This window comes from Pogona vitticeps, chromosome 2 (genome assembly GCF_051106095.1).
Source record: "Pogona vitticeps strain Pit_001003342236 chromosome 2, PviZW2.1, whole genome shotgun sequence".
Taxonomy (NCBI): Eukaryota; Metazoa; Chordata; class Lepidosauria; order Squamata; family Agamidae; genus Pogona; species Pogona vitticeps.
Genome location: NC_135784.1, coordinates 34,523,503 through 34,545,825, shown reverse-complemented (window position 1 = coordinate 34,545,825; position 22,323 = coordinate 34,523,503). Strand labels below are relative to the sequence as shown.

The 22,323-nt window shown below is 42.3% G+C and overlaps 2 long non-coding RNA genes across 3 annotated transcripts; one reads left to right on the top strand and one right to left on the bottom strand.

Annotated features, from left to right (window-relative positions):
• Positions 1 to 766: 766 nt before the first annotated feature.
• Positions 767 to 6,370, top strand: LOC144587620 (uncharacterized). The gene is made up of 2 exons (XR_013542782.1): positions 767 to 875; positions 4,004 to 6,370. It is a non-coding gene; the product is annotated as an uncharacterized LOC144587620 (long non-coding RNA).
• LOC110079944 (uncharacterized) lies at positions 4,988 to 22,304 on the bottom strand. Of its 2 annotated transcripts, none has more exons than XR_012083443.2 (4): positions 15,353 to 22,304; positions 10,934 to 11,048; positions 9,005 to 9,164; positions 4,988 to 7,073 (listed from the first exon to the last, which is right to left on the bottom strand). It is a non-coding gene; the product is annotated as an uncharacterized LOC110079944 (long non-coding RNA). The 2 variants fall into 2 exon arrangements; XR_012083442.2 differs by lacking the exon at positions 15,353 to 22,304 and adding an exon at positions 12,228 to 12,313.
• Between the last annotated feature and the right edge of the window lie 19 nt (positions 22,305 to 22,323).

The window sequence follows — 22,323 nt, the reverse complement described above, 5'->3', positions numbered from 1 at the left end:
AAGAAAGAATCCATCATCTCCTGGAAACATACCTCCTTTCTCGTTCACCATGTTGAGTTCTTTGGGAGAGTTAAGGAACATGTGCCTCAGTTGAGTGAGCTGAGTATGTTTAGCCTGGGGAAAAAAAAAAACACGATAGTTGTCTTTAAAAATTTGGAAGACTGCCATGTGGAAGACAAAGAAAGCTTGTTTTCTGCAGCACCAGAGTGTGGGACTGGAGGCAACAGATTCAAATCATAAGAGCAGAGCTTTTCCCTAAATATGAAGAACTTCCTGAGAGTAAAAGCCTGTTCAAGCTGGCTGTTTTGGGTGCGGGGTGGATGGGCTACAAAAGGTCTGTTGAGGTCAGGGAGGAGGAGCAGCGATGGGTCACTCGGTGGGTGTGTTCGTTCCGTTCCTCAGGAGCAAAGGACACTTTATAGTTCAGTCAGCTGTCAATTAAGTGTTTCCCCATATCACCTGTGGAGGGAAACAATTTTTTTACATTGCTCCTCTCCCTTTGTCAGTGCGATTCCATTTTCTCCCTTCCCCTTCCCTTCCCTTGTTCTCTCCACCCCACCTTTCTTTCTCGGGGCCTGTCCACAGTGGCGTATAGATATGATATATGGATCGCTGATGGCACAGTTTGGAGGAGGGGGAAGACTTCATCTGCAAGTGTCTCTACTTAGAATGATCTCCCTTTCCCCTTTAAGAGCCGTCACACATTTTCTGACCCTACGTGGTAGACAGAGCATGTATTCTTTTTCCCCCCACACTCACTTTCATTGTGGCTGCTGATTCACAGAGGGAAAGTGGGAGAAGAACAAAGGAAGAGAAGCAGTGTGAGGGGAAAGGGAGAAAATTGAATGGTATTGATAAGAGAAGAGAAGAGTGAGGTAAGAAAAATAATTTAACTTCCTTTTTTCAGCTGATGATCAAGGAAGCACTTAATTGACAGCTGATTTACAAGGGACCATTTGCTGTTGAGATAGAGAGTAGCACACCAAATGGCATATCACACCTTCTGACCTCAACAGATCCTTTGTAGCTCAATTTACCCCATACCCAAAATGGCCAGTCTGGACAGGCCTCCAAACTCTCCCTTGAAATCTACAGCAGCTGGAAGTTGCTCAATTCCAGCTAATGAGAGTGCCAGAAAGAATGCATGCTGCACCACCAGGCTGCAAAGGTGTGCCACAGCTCTTAAAGGGGAAGGATGGATTGTTCTAAGTAGAAACACTTGCAGATAACGTGTTTTTTTTTAATCCAGTGCCCTCAGCAATCCATATGCCATATCTCTATGCTGGTGTAGACATGCCCCAAGAGCTGGTCAACAGTGGAATGTACTATCTCAGCAGGAGATGTGCACGTCCTCCCTGAAGCTTTTTAAACAGAGGTTGGATTGCCATTTGATAGGAATGTTTCCGCACAGGTTTCTTTGTCTGAAAGGGTATGGACCTCATGGCCCAGGAGGTCTCTTGCATCTCTGTTGGTCTATGAATCTACAGTTCTATGACTATATAAAACAAGGCATAGAGGCCTTTATTGTTGTTTCTAACATTTTTAAAGGATTTTTAAAAGACAGAGGTGCACTTTCTAGCTTTTCCTGTCTTGTTGCCAAAATGGTGGTTTTGAGGTGATGGTGGAAGAATGGTATGTGGACTTTGAAGTTGGGATTAAAGACTACAGTATTTGGGCTTGCTTCTGAGCAAGCATGTTTTAATCTAATTTTAGCCTGCTCATTAGGTTGTGGAGATAAAATGGAGTGAAGTGTGTGTGTGCTGCTTTAAATTCCTTGTATGAAGGACAGGATATCACTGAAATAAACAAGTGAATGGGACCATTAATTAGGTTCGTTTGTGCCAGGTGCAGAAAATATCTTTTAACTTGCTTTGGATAAGAAGCAATAACTCATCTTCCTTTGACTACATAAAATGTTATTCACAGAAACTGAAAAACACAATATTTTTTGGAGTTCAGCTTTTAGTGAGCAAAGTTGTGGCCACACTGAATGGGGAGTTCTGGGAGCTGTAGTCCAAAAGATTAATAATTCAGCACCCCATCACCACATTTGCTTAAAGAGGCATTTTAATGGAGTAAAGAAAACATATTAAAATAGATTTTTCAGAATATAATTCTACCTATATATATTAATTTAAATGTAATAATACATAATTAAGTATGTGTGTGTAAATCTGCCTCTACCAGATAAAATTTGAGAGGGAAAAATAGGTCAATACACTTGAGTTTAATTTACTTTTTGGGGTGTGGAAACGACTCTCCTTTCATGTCCCCTCCTCCCCAAAAAGCCCCCTCTGTGAAAAGCCCTCCCTCAAGCCTAAATAAACACTTCCCTGATTGTCCCCACTCCCTCTCCAGCTCTCCTCCGCCTCTTTTTTGTCCCCTTTGCCTTCTTCCTCCATGATCCAGGCAGAACCCGGAGACATCTCCCTGCCCAGATCCCTTCTCTCTTCACTGTGCTGCCATCCCCACACCCAGAAGAACAGGAGACTCAGGCAGCAACCACCTTTCAGCCAACCACTCCAGCAAGGAGGCAGGATGACAAGTCTCTGCATTCAGCTGTTGAGAGGTTGGCTGTAAGGGGAGGCGAGGAAGGACCAGCCAGGCTGCTCCCTCTATTGGTGCGACAGCACAGACGATGGCTGCACAATGCCTCTCTATGACCAGTGAGTGGGCTGTGGCAGATCGGTAGGGAAGGGCTGGACTTCCCAGGCACTTGTGGTGCTTATCTTCCCCAGGTATACAAATACAAATATCCCATGTCTAGTTCAGATTAAAATCATCTATCTGCAGGACAAGTGGTTTAACATAAAACATCATTGTGTGCACCATATTTAATATAATAAATAAAATGTAATTGCAACTAAAAATAAACATGGCGACCACCCTAGAAAACACTTTTGAATCCCATTGGGGTCCTAGCCCCCGAGTTGGGAGCCCATGGTCCAGAAAGTGGAAGCACACCATTGGTTGACAAGCTATTAGCAGCCAAAGGAGCTTTTGAGATTGCTGCTGGTGGGGTTGGTGATAGTAAACTCCACCTCGCCTTCCCACAGAGAGGGGAAGGAGACTTGAATGGAACAGCAGCAGCAGCACTAAAAGCACACATAGCAAAGTTTAAGGCGAGTCAGAAGCTCTGCTGCCTGTTTTATGTCCCTCTCTCTTACCTGCGTCCCACCACAGCCAATCGGCATCAGCTTTTCTTGCCTTTTCAAGGGTGAATTCCCCCTCCTCTTCCACTACTCGCCTCTTTTTATGTTTTTCAATTAGCTACCAAATAAAAATTATAGTCCTTTGGTGTTATGTCGAATCATCACTATCCATCTTTAAAAGAAAGAAATAAAGAAATTAAAAGAACCACAGGGACATGATGTTTGTAATTTTAAAAAAAATTAAATAAGAATACAGTATATAAAAGCAACACTAAAAATTAAAATCCTCTAAAATAACATATACCACAAGAGCATCAGATGGTATTAATAAATTAGATTAACACATGTCTCCGTAAGTCAATATGAGAGGCTGGGGGATTGCTAAAACAATCACCATAATTGTTTAAATACTGAATAAAAGGGAGCTAGGTTTTACAAAATGAATCTGTGCTGGAGTTCTGGTATATTAATCATGAATGTCCAGTGAGTTTTTCTATCAATGCTAATTTTCATATTCTAGATTCCCAAGCATTTATTGACATTTTCGCAGTGACTCAAGACTGAACAATAATCTGTCTTGCTATGTATGCATTTAAAAAGTGATTCACTCCTTTTTTTAAAATGTAATTTTTATTTATTTTCAGTAGGGATAGGATTGGGATAGGGGGATGGGGGAGTGGACATGGGTAGGGGAAGGGTAAAATTCCAGAGAGCGAGAGGGTACTTTTACACCCTCTCATACAATTCTACTAGAAAAATTTTTTAACAGATTTTACCAGAATTACTATAGTTACTAATCTCTCCATTCCCTGATTGGATCTTTGCATTCTTCTTTTATCTTTGCTTTGCAGTCCATATTTCGAGTCCAGCTATAAAATCATTCCCCCTTCATGGATTGCTGCCTTGTCGTGGTGAAGGGGCTTGAGAAATTCAGAGAAGCTATGGGCTATGCCATGCAGGGACACCCAAGACGGACAGGTCATAGCGGAGAGTTCTGACTAAACGCGATCCACCTGGAGCAGGAACTGGCAATGCCACTCCAGTATCTTTGCCAAGAAAACTCCATGGACAGAAACAAAGACTAAAAGATATGACGCTGGAAGTTAAGTCCCTCATTCGGAAGGCGTCCAACATGCTACTGAGGAAGAGCGGAGAACAAGGACAAGTAGCTCCAGAGCTAATGAAGTGGTTGGGCCAAAGCCGAAAGGATGCTCAGCTGCGGACGCGCCTGGAAGTGAAAGGAAAGTCCGATGCTTCAAAGAAAAATACCGCATAAGAACTTGCAGTGCAAGATCTATGAACCTTGGGAAGCTGGGTGTGGTCAAACAGGAGATGACAAGTATAAACATTGCCATCCTGGGCGTCAGTGAACTAAAGTGGAAGGGAATGGGTGAATTCAACTCAGATGATTATCATGTCTACTATTGTGGGCAAGAATCACGTAGAAGAAATGGAGTAGCCCTCATAGTCAACAAAAGAGTGGGAAAAGCTGTACTGGGATACAATCTCGAAAATGATAGAAATATTTAAATAGTAATCCAAGGCAGACCTTTCAGCATCACAGTAATCCAGGTTTATGCACCAAACACAGATGGTGAAGAGGCTGAAATTGACCAATTCTATAAAGACTTACAACACCTTCTAGAACTGACACCAAAGAAATATGTTCTTTTCATTATAGGGCATTGGAATGTTAAATGGAAGTCTGACTCCCCCCCCCCAGGCCCCCTTTGGTGATTCAAGTGGCAACCATGCAAATCCCCCCCCCCCCCCGATTAATCAGTCTAAGTAGTTTTCTGACCTGACAAGCTACGTAATAACAATACAAGATAGAAATTCTGTCAAAAAGGTTACCTGGGAGTTCTTGGAGTCATACCAATCTTACTGAAATGGTAATGGCTAAAAAGATGAAACTGGCCGTGGACACTACTGATTTTCAAACTTAAATAAATTGAGAGATTATATCTGAACTGCCTATTCTGGTGGGAGGGGATTCTGGAAGTTGCAGTCCAAATGAGTTACCTGTGGGATCCTCAGAGTTATGATCCTCTTACTGAAATGGTAAGTGCTAGAAATGTGAAATTTTGCATAGGTAATATGCATAGACCTGCCAACCTAGCAGTTCGAAAGCATGTAAAAATGCGAGTAGATAAATAGGTACCACCTTGGTGGGAAGGTAACAGCGTTCCGTGTTAGTTGCGCTGGCCACGTGACCACGGAAGATTGTCTTCGGACAAATGTTGGCTTTATGGCTTGGAGACGGGGATGAGCACCGCCCCCTAGAGTCAGACACGACTGGACTAAATGTCAAGAGGATCCTTTACTAATAGTAATTATGTCTCGACTGGCTGTGCTTTCTGGCAGACAGGGTGAGCACAGCTTGTTTGTTTTATCCTTATGAGTACCGTGAGGAAAAAAGACCAGCATGAATAAAAATAACACTGGAAAGAAGAGAAAGAGAGAGCTCTGGGGTGGGAGAGGAGACTCATGGGCTTGTAAGTCTGTACAAGGCGAGATGGATTGAGTGTGGAAGGAGGAAAGGGGTTGGGAGGGGAAAGAAAAATGAGGGCAAGATTCATGGTTTTATAACCCAAGCGAAGTCAAACACATTTGCATGCACGTATATACACAAACCAAGCAAACTAGAATGTTCTTCTTTATCTCAGCTCTCTGCATGACTCACATTTCCTGATTAGGCCTAGAGCACATCAAAAGTCAAATACAATCTTTATTTTTTTTAAAAAAACCAAACAAATCAGAAGACCGTGTCCTTGGGTGTAATTATTCTAGATAGCAGAAAATTACAGATACTGTAGAAGAAAATCAGCCAGTACATTCTGCTCTGACTTGGAATGCTAGGCTTCCAAATAATTATTGCAAGTTATGCAAAGTGACAGGTGCATTTGTACAAAATGAAACAAAACAGAATCAGGAAGCAACACAAGGAAGATAAGGATTCAATGTGAAGTCTGGTGGTGGAATCAAACACCGTAGGCAGGCAGCTGCCATTCACAGGAAGAAGTATCATGTGTTGCTACCAAATTAGCCTTCACACATCATATGATGTGGCTGTTTTGGTTCCATTAGTTAGTCATGATTTACCAGAGTGCCTGTGGTAAATTTACCACAGAATTTATCTTTTTGGACAACAGCTCGTACAATTCTCTAGCTAGCATGGGGGATTCTGGGAACTGTGATCCCGAAAGCGATTTTTTTCCAGACTCCAAGTTGTTGTGCAGAAGATTATTTAGTATATCGGGAAGAAACCTTTCTTTGTTCCGTACTGGAGGAATTTACGTTTTCCTCTCACTCCCAGAGGTTTACTAAGAGGAAACACAAGTCCTTGGAGTGACAGATGTTATAAAGGTTCTTCAGGTGTGTTGATGGAACCTGTGTTTCTTTCAGGGCCCAGGCTTCCACCAAATGAAATTTGGTCCTGCTGACCTGTCATGGGCACCAGAGGGATTTTCATATTTGGAGCACTTGAATTTCTCTGGAGGAGGCCTAATTTCTGCAGGGCTTCGTTTTTAGGGGTCTTCTGGATGCCATCCAATGGTCCCAGTTGATTCATTGTTCTAGCACCTCCTTCTCTGGGTTCCCTCTCAACACTGGCAGAGCTATCAAGGTGAAGGAGGAAACGAGAGCGGAGCTCCTGAACATTAACCCCTGACCTCACGATCGTGTCAAACTTTCTCAACCGGATCGGATGAGAGTTTCTTGATCTATAAGACTCTCCAGGTTTGAGATCATCAGAGTTGCTCCTGCTTCTCAGAGAGCTGTCACCGACGTCTTGAGAAAGGGACCTGATAGTTTTACTCCTGGAAGCTGCTGAGGAAGGAACAGGTGTTGCTGGGGCTGCCTCCAGAGACGTCGGTCGCTGCATGCTGGGGTCCAAAGTGCTCTTGCTTTGGTCCTCAGAACCTGCACAGACACAAACAACATGGGCTAAAACTATGAAGTGGAGAAAATAAACCAAGTTAAAAAAAACAGATGGTGTTCTCCCATACCCTTCTACTGGTTTCTTATCAATTGGGGTCATATCACAGGTCTTGCGGTAATGACATTTTCTCCACTGACAGAAGTAAACATTCACCACAGAAACATTCACAGAATGAGAAGGCAGAGAAGGGGCAATAAGTAAATTTCACATATTAAATGAAAGCATTCAGCCATGTGTGTGTGTGTCACAGACAGACAGGCATTTGTGTGTGTGTGTAACACTCAGACAGATAATTTGCTTATCCTAGCTTGAGTTTACGGGGTGGAGAACAAGCTACAACCCTCTAATTTACCCAGGCAACATAGCCATTGACCATCCTCATGGGAAGATTCTGGGAGCTGTAGCCCAGAGGGTAAGCTTTCTAAACACTGCCTTTACTCTTTCGTGTCCTAAAAGATCAACCACAGAATGCCAAAAATAACATTATCCTTGCAACACCAGTTTGACTGGAGAATCCTGTGCCTCCAGGATCCAGGTATCTTAGGAGGCAGTAGAGATATACTTCACATGCAGCAAAACAAGACAAGAAGCACAATACTCCCTTCAGAAACTCCTTTTAGATTATTGGTTGATTCCCTTTTCGGACTTTTTCCCTGACTTTCTCCCAACTTTTTTGAGTGATCACTGTGGCCCCCTCATCGAGGCAGTGGCAAATTATTTAACTGTAATTATGAAACTCACTGTTACCTCATAATGCAGAATTTTTCTTTACCTCATTCCCTGGGTATTATGTCTTACTTCTCATTATTTTGTACTTCCTCATTTAATGTTGACTATGTTTATTCGCCTTGTGATTCTTCTCCCCTTGTGTCTTACTTCCTTGTCCACACAGTTTTATGCCAATAAAGGTTTACTGTACTGTACTGTACAGTGGTGCCTCACTTGACGAGGATAATTCGTTCCGTTGAAATCGCTGTTAAGTGAAATCCTCGTCAAGCGAAACAAAAAAGCCCATTGAAATGCATTGAAACTGGTTCAGTGCATTCCAATGGGCTAAATACCTCAGCGTCCAGCAAAGATCCTCCATAGGGCGGCCATTTTCGGTACCTTTAAAGCAAAGAATCTGTCCTGAAAACACAGCGGGGAGCCATTTTGTACAGAGGGCAGCCATTTTAGAACTGCTAATCAGCTGTTTCAAAATCGCTGTTTAGTGAAAAATCAGTTCCCAAAGCAGGGAACCGATCATCGATAAGCAATTTTTACCATTAAAACATCATTTTGCAATCACAAAAGCTATCGCAAAAACTTCAACATCAAGCGTTTTTGTCGTTTAACGAGGTAATCGTTAAGCGAGGCACCACTGTACTGTATGACTTTTGTCAAGGTTAATTTCCACACTGAAGCGGAACCAGGCCTATGATAATCAGCAGCCATGTTGGAGAGGTGGGCAAAATGCTGAGTTGTGCAGGACATGTATTAAAATGATGTCTGGGGTGATGCAATGTCTGATTGGCTATATGTAAATATGCACGTGTATAAATGTGTGGACACGTGGAGAAGATGTAGGATCTCTTCTGATGAATGTCATGTTGTCGGTTTGTCCTGCTAGAACTTCTGTATATATTGTAAATATATGTGGTGTTGGGAAGAAGCTGCCTGTGTATGTGTTATTCAACTGGTCTGCCTGGACTGGCAGAAAACTCTGCTAAACGCTGCAAATATGCTTTCACAGAATCAAAGAACTGTAGATTTGGAATGGCTCCCAAGGGTCATGGGAAACTCAAGGGAAGCAAGGGTGAAGGAAGCAGAATAGTAAGAATAATTGTTGCTTATATAGTATGGATTGCAAATAAGTGGCCAGCTTTTGGAAGCTGCCTATAAAACCAAATGAACATGTTCTGTTTAATCTCACCTACAGAGCCTGCCATTTCTTCATGACATCCTTCACCAACCTCTTCTGAGATATCCTCATCCAGAGCGCTGATGGTTTGTAGAAAGTACTCTAAGCATTCCTTCTCTTCTGGGTTTAGCCCAGCAAGGAAATCTTCATCCTCTTTTGAGGAACCATCAAACTGAAAACGAAGTTAAGGAGTTAACTGAAAACAAAGTGAGACCTGTTGATACAGTTTAAGATGAGAAACCTGGGGAAAATCAGATCACTTCTCAAATATTACACAGTTGCTTACACAATCAATCAGCAAGACAGATGTATAAGGAGATAAACGTACCCTACCCAGTCCCTTCCTCCTCTTGGAAGAATGGAGAAGCAGGGGCTTTAGAGATGTTGAACTGCAACACCCATCCCCCATGATGGGTTTTACTAGCTAGGGCTAATGGGAGTTGTAATCAAATAATAATTAGAGGGCATTCATCTCTTATTCTTATTCTTATACAGTATATATGGGGCAACCGTGTCTCACAAGAGAAGCTGCTTATCTCCTATCCTGCTTGGTCCAGGTTTTTACATCAACAGGTGAGAAAAGCTTGACTCTCTATATGTCTTTGACTAAGCACCTACCAGCATAGCCAGCCATAAACAATGAAGAGCACTGTAGTCTCAAACATTGGGGGGTGGGGGGCACACAAAGGTTCCTGAATCCTCTCTTACTTGTTGCTCTCTGAATCAGCTTTCCTTAACTTGGATCTCCAAGAGTATTTGAACACACTTCCTGTAAGCTTCCAGTTATTAGGCTAGCTGGTGAATTCAGAGCTTGAAAGACTTCTTTTTAAAAGGAACGTAGGACATTACTAATTTCTTCTTCTGAAAGGCCACATTGTCATGATCATGATTTTGATCACACATGTTATATTTTAATACAGGAAAATACTCTCTGGACCCCTTTAGTGGCCAGTTCTGAAACTGCACTTTTCACATGTTTACAAAAGACAAAATCAAATAATACTTCCCTTCCCACTTAGGATTGATAAAAGAATTCTATAAACCGTGTTGTATTCAAAATTAAATATGATTTAAAAATATTAATTCATTTCACCTATAAAATAACAATGTAACTAATTATATTACCTTAATGGTAATTTTGAAAGTACTTATAATGTCACTCTTTTAAAACAGTAATTAGCTTCAGGTAACTATATATACTGCAACTAATTGGCTAAAATCCTGTTGTGCAGTTAAGCAAACAGTGTAACTTTTAGAGGTGAATTACCATAAGTTAAGAAATCTTTACGTACATTATCTGTTGCCTGCCAAGTTGTGCAAGTTAGCATGCAACAGATAGTGTCCATGGACAATTCTTCCCTTATAGAATTCACTTCCAAATGTCACGGTATTTGCGTAACTGTGCAACAGGATTTCAGCCATTATTTTCAGACTATAACACCCAGATTCTTCACACAATGGTTGCTGAAGGATTCTGGGAGTTATATACAGTACAGTAATCCAAAACGAAGCTTTTCTAAGCTCTGTTACTGGCCCAGTTTGATTCTGAGGTAACTCATAGGACAATGCAGTCCTTCATCTAAAAACACTAGGAAAAGAACAGGGGAGTTTTTATGCAAAACAGGTACAGTCCTTTGTTCCATTGGTCAATGATCAGAAATGGGGACTGTGTAGTCATGCAGATGTGTTTGGGCTGTAACTCCAATTTGCCCCTGCTATACTAGCTAGGACTGCATTGTCCCTCAGCCATGGCCAACTGCTGCTTCTGTCTCTATATTCCAACTCTCTGTCAATTAAAGGAGCAGCTAACCTCACTGACATGTTGTGACAATGTTCGAGATATGCACTGTGTTCACTGAGAGCGCTATTGGATGATGATGAACAACATTTTAAGGAAATGGGATCTGGTAAACGGAAGGCAAATGTGGAGTTTCCTCGTACCTCAGATAATATTTCCTTATCCGTTTGCCCAGGACTGAGCCGACTGCTTATAGCTTGATCAGTGGCCTCCATTTCCATTCCTCATGAAATGTGCTTAAGGAAGGCTATAAGTTACCTGAAAAGAGCAATTAAAGGTTGCAGCTCAGCTGACACCATATCAGGAAGACTCTCTTTTTGTAAACTCTTTGCTAGGGAAAAGTTTGAGCAGTGATGAGATTACAAAGTACTGTAGAGTTTTTGTTACTGAACCTTGTGGCGCAGTGGTTAAACTGCAGTCAAAACTCTACTCATGACTCATTGACATTATCTTGCAGCCAAAGAAATAGAAAGCAATGCAGTTTAAAAAAAAGGGGAGGAGGCTGTTTCTTCTTCTAGGCTCTTTCCCCTTGCAAAAAAAACAAAAACAAAACAGTGTTCTTAGAATTCTCCCCCCCCCCTCCCAAAGTTTTAATCTGCCTCTTGTGTCCTTGAAGCCCAGAAGGAATCCAGCTCAACTTCCTCCCTCTTTGGTCTCAAACTTGTTTTTGTCACCTGTTGCCACCCTGGTGAGAAACGTGCATTGATTCCATTGATTCGTTTTGCAAATCCAAACCCTTGCACATACGCTTCCCACCAGCTTGCCAAGCAGCTCCAACATTCCCATAGATGGTGTGGCTGGTGAGCACTTCTTGGAAACGGCAGGTCTAAAGCAGGGACCTTTATGCCTTTGTTTCAGGAAGGGCTCCCTGATTAATCGTAATAACTTTTTCTTGTCTACAAAAACCACACTGTACTATAGATGCAAAGTGCAGGCCATCAATCAATCCACGGTTGGAAGCATAAACAAACCAGGAATATTCAGAGCTTACAGAAATATACTCTGTGCTGCAAAGCAGGACTGCAACCTTATTACATAAATGTTGATCAATTAATCATATACATTCTACAGAACAATCTTACGGCCGAGTTATACTTGCTCAATGGACTATATACAGGAGAAATCCAGATATACTCTGCCATGAAAGGTAGGCCAGCAGATTACTCTGTCCTATTCCCCCAATTCTCTCTATATCCCATTTCCCCCTTCTTCTCCTCCCTCCCTCCCTCCTTTCTCTCTCTCTTTCCTGGAAAGTGGGGCAGGTGGACTACGTAGGACTAGGCAGTGGTTGAGGAGAAACAGGTGGTCCAGATTTCGGAGGCTGAGGGGCCACCTCTGTCCCAATAGGCTGGATCCCTGCCCTATTCCCGTATTCCTCCACACCACAACAGTACAGTTTTTGCACAAACCTGAGATATGGTACGAATAACTTCTTACCCCGTGATTTTGAAAGGGAAGGAGTCTAGAAAATAGAGGTCTCTGTAAAAACAGCCACCAGTCTTGCATCACCAGGACACGTATGTGTTGCCACAACACAGCATAAGAGATACAGTGCAACTCAATACCAATCACGGTATGCCATCCCTGGTATAGAAACCTCACGTATAAAGGCCATGGAGAAACCTCAGTGTGTTGTTTGTTTCACTTTGTACAGGAATGGCATTCAGGCAGCAAGAGCTTCTCCACTTCGACTCTTTCCACGTTAGCATTAACCAAACACACACACACACACACACACACACACACACACACACACACACACACACACACACACGCACACGCACACGCACGCGCACGCGCACGCGCACGCGCACGCACACGCACACGCACACACAACCAATAATCCAGCACTTAAATTCTTTAGATTTGAAGGGTTTCCTCACTGTATTTTAATGATTCTTGTTGTGGAAAAAAAACAGCCGATTCCCAATGTAAATTAGCAGTAAGGCAAGACTCTGCTAAAAAGGCCTCAGACTGTAAACTTTTAATGATTGCTGTGATCTTTTTCCTGAAGCTGCAGCCCACTAAAATCCGTGGGGCATATTTCTGAGTAAAAAAACAACAACATATGAATGGCTTACATGTTTCTGCTTTTGTTTTTTGTTTTAATAAATTCTAAGATGTGAAATGTTTTTGTTATTTGTTGTCAAGTTGCCTCTGACTTACAGCAACCCTATGAATGAGAGACCTCCGAAATATCCTACTATTAACAGCCCTGTTCAGGTCTTACAAACTCAAAACCGTGGTTTCCTTTATTGAGTCAATCCATCTCATATTCAATCTTCCTCTTTTCCTGCTTGCATTTCACCATTCCCAGCACTATTGTCTTTTCCAGAGAATCTTGTCTTCTTACAATACGCCCAATGTAGCATAGCCACAGTTTAGTCATTTTGATATCTGTGGGAAAGTACAAGCTTGATTTGATCTGGTGCCCACTTATCTGTCTTTCTTATGGTCTGTGGTGGTCCATAAAGCTGTCCTCCAAAACATAGCAAATTAATAAATTCTTTTTGGCTTTATTCACTATCCAGTTTGCATATCCATACATTGTAACTACAATGAGTCATTGTAGGTATGATCTAGGGCTTGGTCTCCAGTAACACATCCTTATAATTCAGCATCAGAGTAGTGCCAGGCCACTAGGTGGACAGGGGAAGAATAGAATAGAATAGAATAGAATAGAATAGAATAGAATAGAATAGAATAGAATAGAATAGTTACTTCTTCATAGCTGCTGAATTTCAGTCTTCTTCTGGATTTTTGGCTGCAGTCTCCTTTTTGAAGGAATGACTCCACCCCGTTTGACGGATCCTAAATCCTTATTTCTGATGAGCATGAGTGCTCTCCCCAAGTCTCCTGGCCCAACAGGATTTTGTGATGCTGCATCCTGTGGGTTCCCCTTTCTTCCCTTTATGTACGGAGGAGAAGATTCAGTTCCTGTGCTGAAAGAAAGGATGCTTGGGGACTAGTCGGGGCATGGTTGACACTGGCTCCACCATCAGGGCTGACAAACAGGGCACCATAGCATCATTCCATATGTAATCCTTGCTGTTGTGAGTAAATTCATGGCTTTTGTTTGCACATGGAATACTGGTGTTCTCACAGGCAATAACTCAGTTTGGTGAGCACCAGTGATACTAGGGTGATAGAGTTACTGGAATGGTGCAGAGCTTTTTTCCCCCACTCTAACTGGATAATTTTGGGAGAAGGTACATGTATCGTAGTAGCAGCCGGCACCATTTGAAGAAGTACTCTCTTCCATAGCCTGCTGAGATGTTTTTGCTTCCCAAAGATGGTGTCTTCACTAATTCCACAAACAGAAGCCCGCTGGACTGGGCATCAGGCCCTATGTGGGAGAAAACAGCAGGGAGCATTTGGCCTGGGTCTCAGTCTGAAAGCTGCCTGAGCTTTACTGAAGTTTGGAGAGCCTGTTAGCAGGAGCAATAAGTCAGCCTTGAAACCAGTTGGCCAATCTAGATGGTGCAAGCCAAGCTCCAATCCCTTGCTGCTACCCATCCCTAGCAACTGCTGCCTTGCTTTGCCCAATAGTAGGGCCCGGCCTGTAACCCCTTCCACATAGGAAAACACAGAGACAAGCTTTTAAATTTCTGGCTGCTGTAATGTTAAAGGCACCAAAACTCTACCAAGAAAAAGGGGAGGTGAGCCCTTTCTGTAAGCCCCCTTGTCTCACCTACCAGTGCAGTGGCAGAGAATGCTTGCTTCTCTCTGTGTTTTGGACTTCAGCTCCCATCATCCTCATCTAGTATAGCCAAAGATAAGCTTTTAGGAGAGATGAAAAAAAACAAAATATCTGGACAAAGATTTACCAATCCTGCTTTAACTGGTCCTTTGTTCATTGCTCTCAGTGAATAGCTGAACGTTGGTGTCCTAATTTGGACACTAACCTCCTTTTTATAATGCAGCTGCACACAACAATAAGGAAACATGCAGCTGGGACTGGAATACCCGTCGTCACAGGAAGGGATATGGAACAAAACAGCATGGACAGAGTGGACGGGTGGAGAGGCAGATCTGGCAATTACACCAGGCCTCTTGGCAACTGAGGTACTAGTGGACCAAGAGCCGCCTGGGAAGATTATGGTTAATCAGCTTCCTCTTCTTTTGCTTTGTGCTTTTATCCTACAGATGCGCCTACTCTTTGTGCAATGCTTTGTCAGCTCACAAACAAAGCTGAAATGTAATTGGTTTTCTTTGTGGAATATACAGCTGTGCCAGAAGTACATAAAAAGCAAAGTTAGTGAATGATACATTAATTGTGTGTGTGTGGGGGGGGGGAAATGGCATTACTCCAGCTTCCAAGGAAATGGAACTGTTTGCTTCCGCTTTTGAAAAAACATGGTTTCTTTGGAAATAAAAGTTTTCTTACTTTATTTTCCCAGCTTTCTTTTAATCGTTTTCAACAGAAATATAAGCAAAATAAATTAGATGGGATTATGAAAACTGGGTATTGGGGAAACCAGCAATAACCTTTAGAAAGGTTGGACTGTAATCCCATATCTACGTACCCTGCAGTAAGCCCCAGAAAATTCAACAGGACTTACCTTTGAGTAGACATGTACTGGATGACATTGTAAAAAACAAAACAGTGTGCATATAAAACTAGAAGGTAGTAATGTATGAAAGTTGGTTGGAGGGGGTGTTGGTGGTGGCATGTGCTGCCTGTTTAAATGTGACCAGCCATGCAGACCTTGCCTTTGGTAGGTTGGCCAGATGGGAATAAAAAAAGAAGGTTCCTGCACCAAGACGCTGATAAGGATGATGGAACTCCCTCTTCTACCCATCTCTTAAAGGAGAAGAACTCCTATCCTATCCTCCCTCCAGCTTCTCTCTTGGAAGGCTATCAGTGGTTCTTAACCTTTGTTACTCGGATGCTTTTGAACTGCAACTCCCAGAAACCCCAGTCAGGACAGCTGGTGGTGAAGGCTTCTGGGAATTGCAGTCCAAAACTCCTGAGTAACCCAAGGTTAAGAACCAGTGCTATAAATGAGTGGTTTTCAAACTTGGGCCTCCAGATTTTGTTGATGCACAACTTGATACCTGGCAGAACGCCTCCTCCCACCTAGATCTACTCAAGTCACTCGCTCTAGCCACGAAAGACAGCTGAGGGGCCTGACACTGAGAGAGGCCCAGAAAAAAAGAACAAGAAACCGGGCCTTCTCGACAGTGGCCCCTCGACTTTGGAACAGCTTGCCGCCAGAGCTCTGCCTGGCACCCTTGCTGGGTGTTTTCAAGAGCCAATTAAAGACTTGGCTCTTTAGGCAGGCCTTCCCTCCTGCCAATACTTGATTTTTTAACTTTTCTAGGTTTTTTGTTGTTTATCGTCCCATCTTGATTATATTATTGTTGAAGATTTTCATTGTTGTTTTTAAGTCCGTTTTGTGCACAATATATTGTGAGCCGCCCTGAGTAGACTCCTGTCTAGAAGGGCGGCATAAAAATCTAATAAATAAATAAATAAATAAATAAAATAAACTCTCCAAATCCTAATTTACTAGCGAGGAGTTCTAGGGGGCTGAAAACCAGCAGAGCCTCTGGGAACCCAAGGCTGGGCCCCACTACTACAAATATTCATCCTCTCTCCTTGTCCTTCTGCGCAGTGTGCTCCACTGACTTAAAAAAAAAAGCCTTATTTCATATTTTTAAAAACGCATTTATAAAATGGGTAACAGAAACCTACTTTGCATGACAAGCAAAGCTTTTTTTACAGGATTCTAGGAGCTGTCGTTTAACATACCTTAAGAGCAGCAGGTTGTGAAATGCCAATAAAGCCTGTTTCATCTTAAACCTGCTGTGAATGGATGGATGCGCTGAGGAAGGGTATCAGCTTCAAGTGTATAGTACATGGAAACCCTCTTAACTTGACACTGTTTTGTGGGCAGTGGTATGAGAAGATCCAGATTTGCTTCCTAATTTCTTCATCCGCTTTTCCTGACAAAGCTGTTGCACAAGGAGTCCTGCACCATCTTTTTCTGCCACAGGGCGCTGGTCAAGCTTTGACAGAGATCCTATTCACCTTTGCCTGGGAATAGTTGAACTCCATGGCACCTACCTTTGAGGAGACAATAGACAAGATTGCCTGGCAAGGGGTGAATTTTATCCAGATGGACCTTCTTGGTGTCTGCTTTTGTGCTCTGGAACTCATTTTGGAAGTCACCTAGGCTGGACTGTCTCTGGTGTCCTTTTCTCTCTGGCAGACAAAAACAAAACAAAAAAAAAACCCACACAAAAAAACAAAAATAAAAAACACCACAACATTTTATTCAGACAGGCTTTTGACAACTGATTTTTTTGCTGTGCAAAGAGCTTTTAAAAGATGGGTCTGCACTTTTTATCCATGTATTTTTAGATTGCTTTTTAACTTATGCATATTTTAGGTATCATAATTTATTTAATTCTGTTTCAAAGTTATAACTTTTTGCAGTTTTATCTGTTCTACTTTTTATTCAAGTTGCAAGCTATCATCTTGAACACCAAGGCGCAAGGCAGGATGTAAGTCAATTAAAATATGATGATATAAATTTGGACTCAGGACTCTAGCATCTATTCTAAACTTAAGAATTAGTTTCTACAGCAGTCTCCAAATCTCTCCCTCTGTGTGTTGTTAAGTCCCTTCTAATATATGGCAACCCTTTTCAGTGTTTTCTAGACAGAGTGCTCAGAAGTGGTTTATAATTTCTTTTTGGGTGGGCACCCTGGAACTGTATGGCTTGACCATACACAGGCTGGCTCTTCCCGCAGGTGGCACAATGGAAGATCGAACTCCCAACCCCTGGATCTACAAACAGGTGCTTAGCTCTTTGTATCCAGCCAGCTCCAAATTATCTTATTATGTGTCATCAAATCAGAAGCAACTTACAGCAACCTTTATAGGTCTCTCAAAGTAAGTGAGATATTTAAGGAGTGGTTTTACCAGTTCCACTTCTCTGGTGAGTTTCCATGGCTGAGTATGGATTTGAACCCTCTGGAGTCCTAGTCCATCACTCTGTCCAATGCATTGGGCATCTGAAATGACGAACTCATCCAATCTTTCCTGTTACACCCTCTCAAGAATTCCTCTTGTGACTTGAGCCGAATGCTTGGCTTCCCCCAAACAACAAGGATAAGAAGAATGAGGTAAATCCATTCAGAATCGAACCAAAGACTTGTCTATAGTCCATCATGCCATTTCCCATAGTGCCCAACCACAGGTAAGACAAAGAAGGATGATAGTAATCAAGCAGCCATTGTTTCCTAACAAAGCTCCTGGAGAGAAAATGTAACTGTTCCGTTACCATTAGGGGATGAACTTTACTCATAGTGGTTCCCAGTGAAAGCCTGATCCTTCATAAATGATTTCCAAGGAGGAAAATCATCAGAATGTCAAGTGCCAAATGCAACTGGTCCTTTGATTATGGATAGGTATGTAGATTTTTTTAAAATTACAATCCATTATAATTTGCTATATATGCATCTATACCATAGTAAAAATAGAACATATAATGTGGTGTTTTTATGTGGTTCATTTATAAAATGTATTTTAATTTTTTTTTTTACTTTTAGCCCTCTGAAGAAAACCCTGAAAGAAATGCAGGGCCGAAACACATGCTTTCTCTAAATAAAAGAATACATTGTGTTTTGTCAGAATAAGAAAATAAAACAAGACTACAAGATGATTATTGGCATTCTGAGGATTTTCCTCCTTGCTTTATGCGCTGTCACTGAATCCTTGCTGGTTTTAGTTTATTACCTCCTTAAACAAGCCTCCACAAAGTTTCATAACCCTCTTGTGAGTCTGTGGCCATCATCATATCTTGTAAAATTCTAGTTTATCAACACCTTGCCCTGTAAAGGGAAAAGGGAGCAGCTGTGAGACAAATTGTTAACAAGAAGTTACAGAAAGCAGACTTGCTGCTCAGAAGGCAGGTGTAGTTTGCATGATTGCCATTGGTGTACCTCTTATGTAAACCGTATTGTACAGGTATATATTTTTGTTAGTCACAGATTAAGAAAGCAGTATTGTAACTCTGCACTCTAACAATCAAAATAATGGTGCTGTTCGTGAAAGAAAGTATGATTCTTACCACTATGTTGAGGGCTCAAAGGCTCTTTTATTTTTGTCCATTGTAAATCTGGTGGTAAATATAACAGGAAATGAGGTATGAAGTTTTGAACTAGACTCTGCACTTTCCGAGATTGTAAGCAATCAATATTAGTTTCCAATGCTTGCTTGCATTAAGTGACACTTCCAAAACCCCAGACACCTCTCTTGGCAACTGGGAAACAAAGAAGCTAGCTAAACTGGGATTTTTATCCCTGATGTTCTCACTTTCTACTTGCAGGCAGTTGTTTTTGTTGCTCGGCTAACAAACACATCTATTTACAGTGGTGCCCCGCTAGAACGCTTACCCCGCATGACGTCGAAATCGCTTGACAATGACTTTTTTGCGATTGCATTTCGAAATTGCTTGACAATGACTTTTTTGCGATCGCAATTGCAATCGCAAAATGAAGTTTCCTCTGGGGGATTTTCGCTTTATGTTGATTAGGTCCTTGCTTGTATGTATGTCTCATCTTTGTTGCCTGTTTCTTTTTATTATTATTTGAAACTTCTGTTCTGCCCATCAGGGCTGCTTTATTCAGTGTCTGGATCTGCAGATGAAGCCTTGTTGTAGGGATCTGCAGATGAAACCTAGTTGTTGGGATCTGCAGATGAAACCTTGTTGTAGGGATCTGCAGATGAAGTCTAGTTATAGGGATCTGCAGATGAAGCCTTTCCCCCCTCTTGACCAGCAAGGAGAAAGGAAGAGGTGAGCACTCGAGTGTGTGTTTCAGGGCGGGATCCGGATGAACAAAAAACAGCATGCTGTGCAACGCTGTTCAATGGGAATTCTCTATCCGTCACCACGCCCCCTTTTATTGTTCTCTACTACCTTTGCACTAGTTAACCAGTAACCATTCTAAACACAGGCAGGTAATATCCTGAATACACAAGTATGGTAAACAGAGGGGCCGGTAAACAGAGGCACGTAAATCCTAAATACACAAGCAGCGTAAACATTCCTGAATACAGAGCAGGGTAAACATAGACAGATAACACTTTAAATACACAAGTAAGTTAATACAATTTACCCAGAGACAGGAAATTATCCTAGATACCAAAGCAGGTTAATGAATCATCCTTACTGGAAGCAACCACACTGGATACGTGATTTGCGCGCTTAGCACAATGTCTGCTACTTGCCACAGATATATACATTGTAAAAGCATACAATTTCCCCACAATTCAGAGGACAAAGCGGGCATTTGCTCCCTGTCTGTAGGGGCCCACATGAAGAGGGGGATTCCCCCCCCTCTGTGATGGTGCTGCACAGCCTGCGCTGCCTGGGCTTTTGAAGTTTTATGTGCGCTGAGGTCACATGACAGCACCATGATGCATGACCTTGTGCCGTTTGAGGACTGGTGGCATGCACAGTCTTTTCTCCTGCTGCCCGCATCATTGAGGACCCTGCCCTGGTGGAGCTGACAGTGGCAGGCACAGCATTGAGAGGCTGTTGTAGGGGCAAAGATGACAGAAAGAGGCTGTTTTAGGGGGCTAAGATGGTACAGAGATGCTGTTTTGCGGCTAAGCTGCCACAGGCAAGCTGTTTGGAGGCACCAAGGGCACTGGCATGATGTACAAAGTTTATGGATTTACTGCTTATTTGCATGATACACCAAGCTATGTATTTACTGCTCATTTACATGATATACCAATATGCATTAAAATTGTATGTATGTAAAATTCTCCTCCTGTCAGACGAGAATATCTTAACTGCTATTATTAATTCTTGGAGCCAGAACTGTGGGTGTTCTCCCCGCCCCACTTACATTGTTCATGTTGTGTGACCTACAGTATTTAGGTGGGAGATAAGGGAGAAGGAGGGATGAGGAGGGAGGGGGGCCCTACTATATTTTTTGCCAAGTGTCCACCAGAGCCTTGAATTGGCCTTGCCACCCAGTAGTGTGAACGCTCTTTGGGAGGTTCACAACACATCAGGTCATTATTGATGACTTGATGAGCAATGAGGTGCCCAAGTCTGCAGATGACACGAAACTTTTCTGGGTGGTGAAACCCGAAGGGATTGTGAAGAGCTCCAGAAGGATTTCTCCAAACTGGGAGAAAGGGCGGCAGAATGACAAATGCATTTCAATATAAGAAAATGTAAAGTAATGCACATTGGGGCACAAAAAAATCAAAACTTTATTAACTAATGGGTTCTGAGCTGTCAGTGATGCATCAGGAAAGAGATCTTGGTGTGCTGGTGGACAGCTCGATGAAAGTGTCAACCCAGTTGTGTGGTGGCAGTAAAGAAGGTGTATTCCATGCTAGGTATAATTAAAAAGGACACTGAAAATAAAACAGCCAACATTATAATGCCGTTGTATAAAACGCTGGTAAAGGCCACACCTGGAATGTCGCATACAGATATGATTGCCGCACCTCAAAAAAGACATCGTGGAACTGGAAAAGATGCAGTAGAGAGCAACTAAAATGATGACTAGTGTGGGGCACCTCCCTTATGAGGACAGGCTACAGCGTTTGGGGCTCTTTAGTTTAGAGAAAAGTTACTTGAGGGGGGGCATGGTTGAGACATATAAAATTATGCAGGGAATGGATAAAGTCGATAGAGGGAACCTCTTTTTCTTCTCACACAATACCAGAAGCAGGGGACATCCACTCAAATTGAGTTTCAGGAGAGTGAGAACAGACAAAGAAAATATTTATTTACCCAGCATGCTGTTAGTCTTTGGAACTCCTTGCCACAGGATGTGGTGGTGGCATCTAGCCTAGATGCCTTTAAAGGGGGATTGGACAGATTTCTGTAAGCAGGAGGAAAAGTCCATCACAGGTTACAAATCATGATGAGGATGTATAATCTCCTGGCTTAGAAGGAAGGGACCGCCAAATTCCAGATGCAGGGGAAAGGGTATCAGGAAATAGGTACTGTATCTAGTTGTCTCTTGTGCTCCCAGAGGCACCTGGTGGGGCCACTGTGAGATACAGGGAGCTGGACTAGATGGGTCCTTGGCCTGATCCAGCAGGCCTCTTCTTATGTTCTTCTTATTAAAATCAAACAGTACAGAATTACAAAATGCAATAAAATGTCATTAGCTGAATCTGTGTTTAAATAGAATGAAAGAAATTTGAACAGCTCAGGGCAATGGTTAAACACTAATAAAAGACAGCTTTTTGTTGTTTAGTCGTTAAGTCGTGTCCAACACTTCGTGACCCCATGGACCAGAGCACGCCAGGCCCTCCTGTCTGCCCCTGCCTCCCATAATTTCATTTTTATTAATTTCCTAAAGACTGTAGGAAGCATACAGCGCAGGGAAGGGGCCCTTTAAAAATCTCTTCTTCCTCGTGGATTCTCTCACACGAAAGTAAGCCTCAGTTCTTCACTCGACACATTAACAATCTTCTCCCACCTCTCTTCCCTTCAGTTTAGGAAGCTAATGTCCAGGTCCCATCGTCTGGACTCGGAGGAGGGGAAAA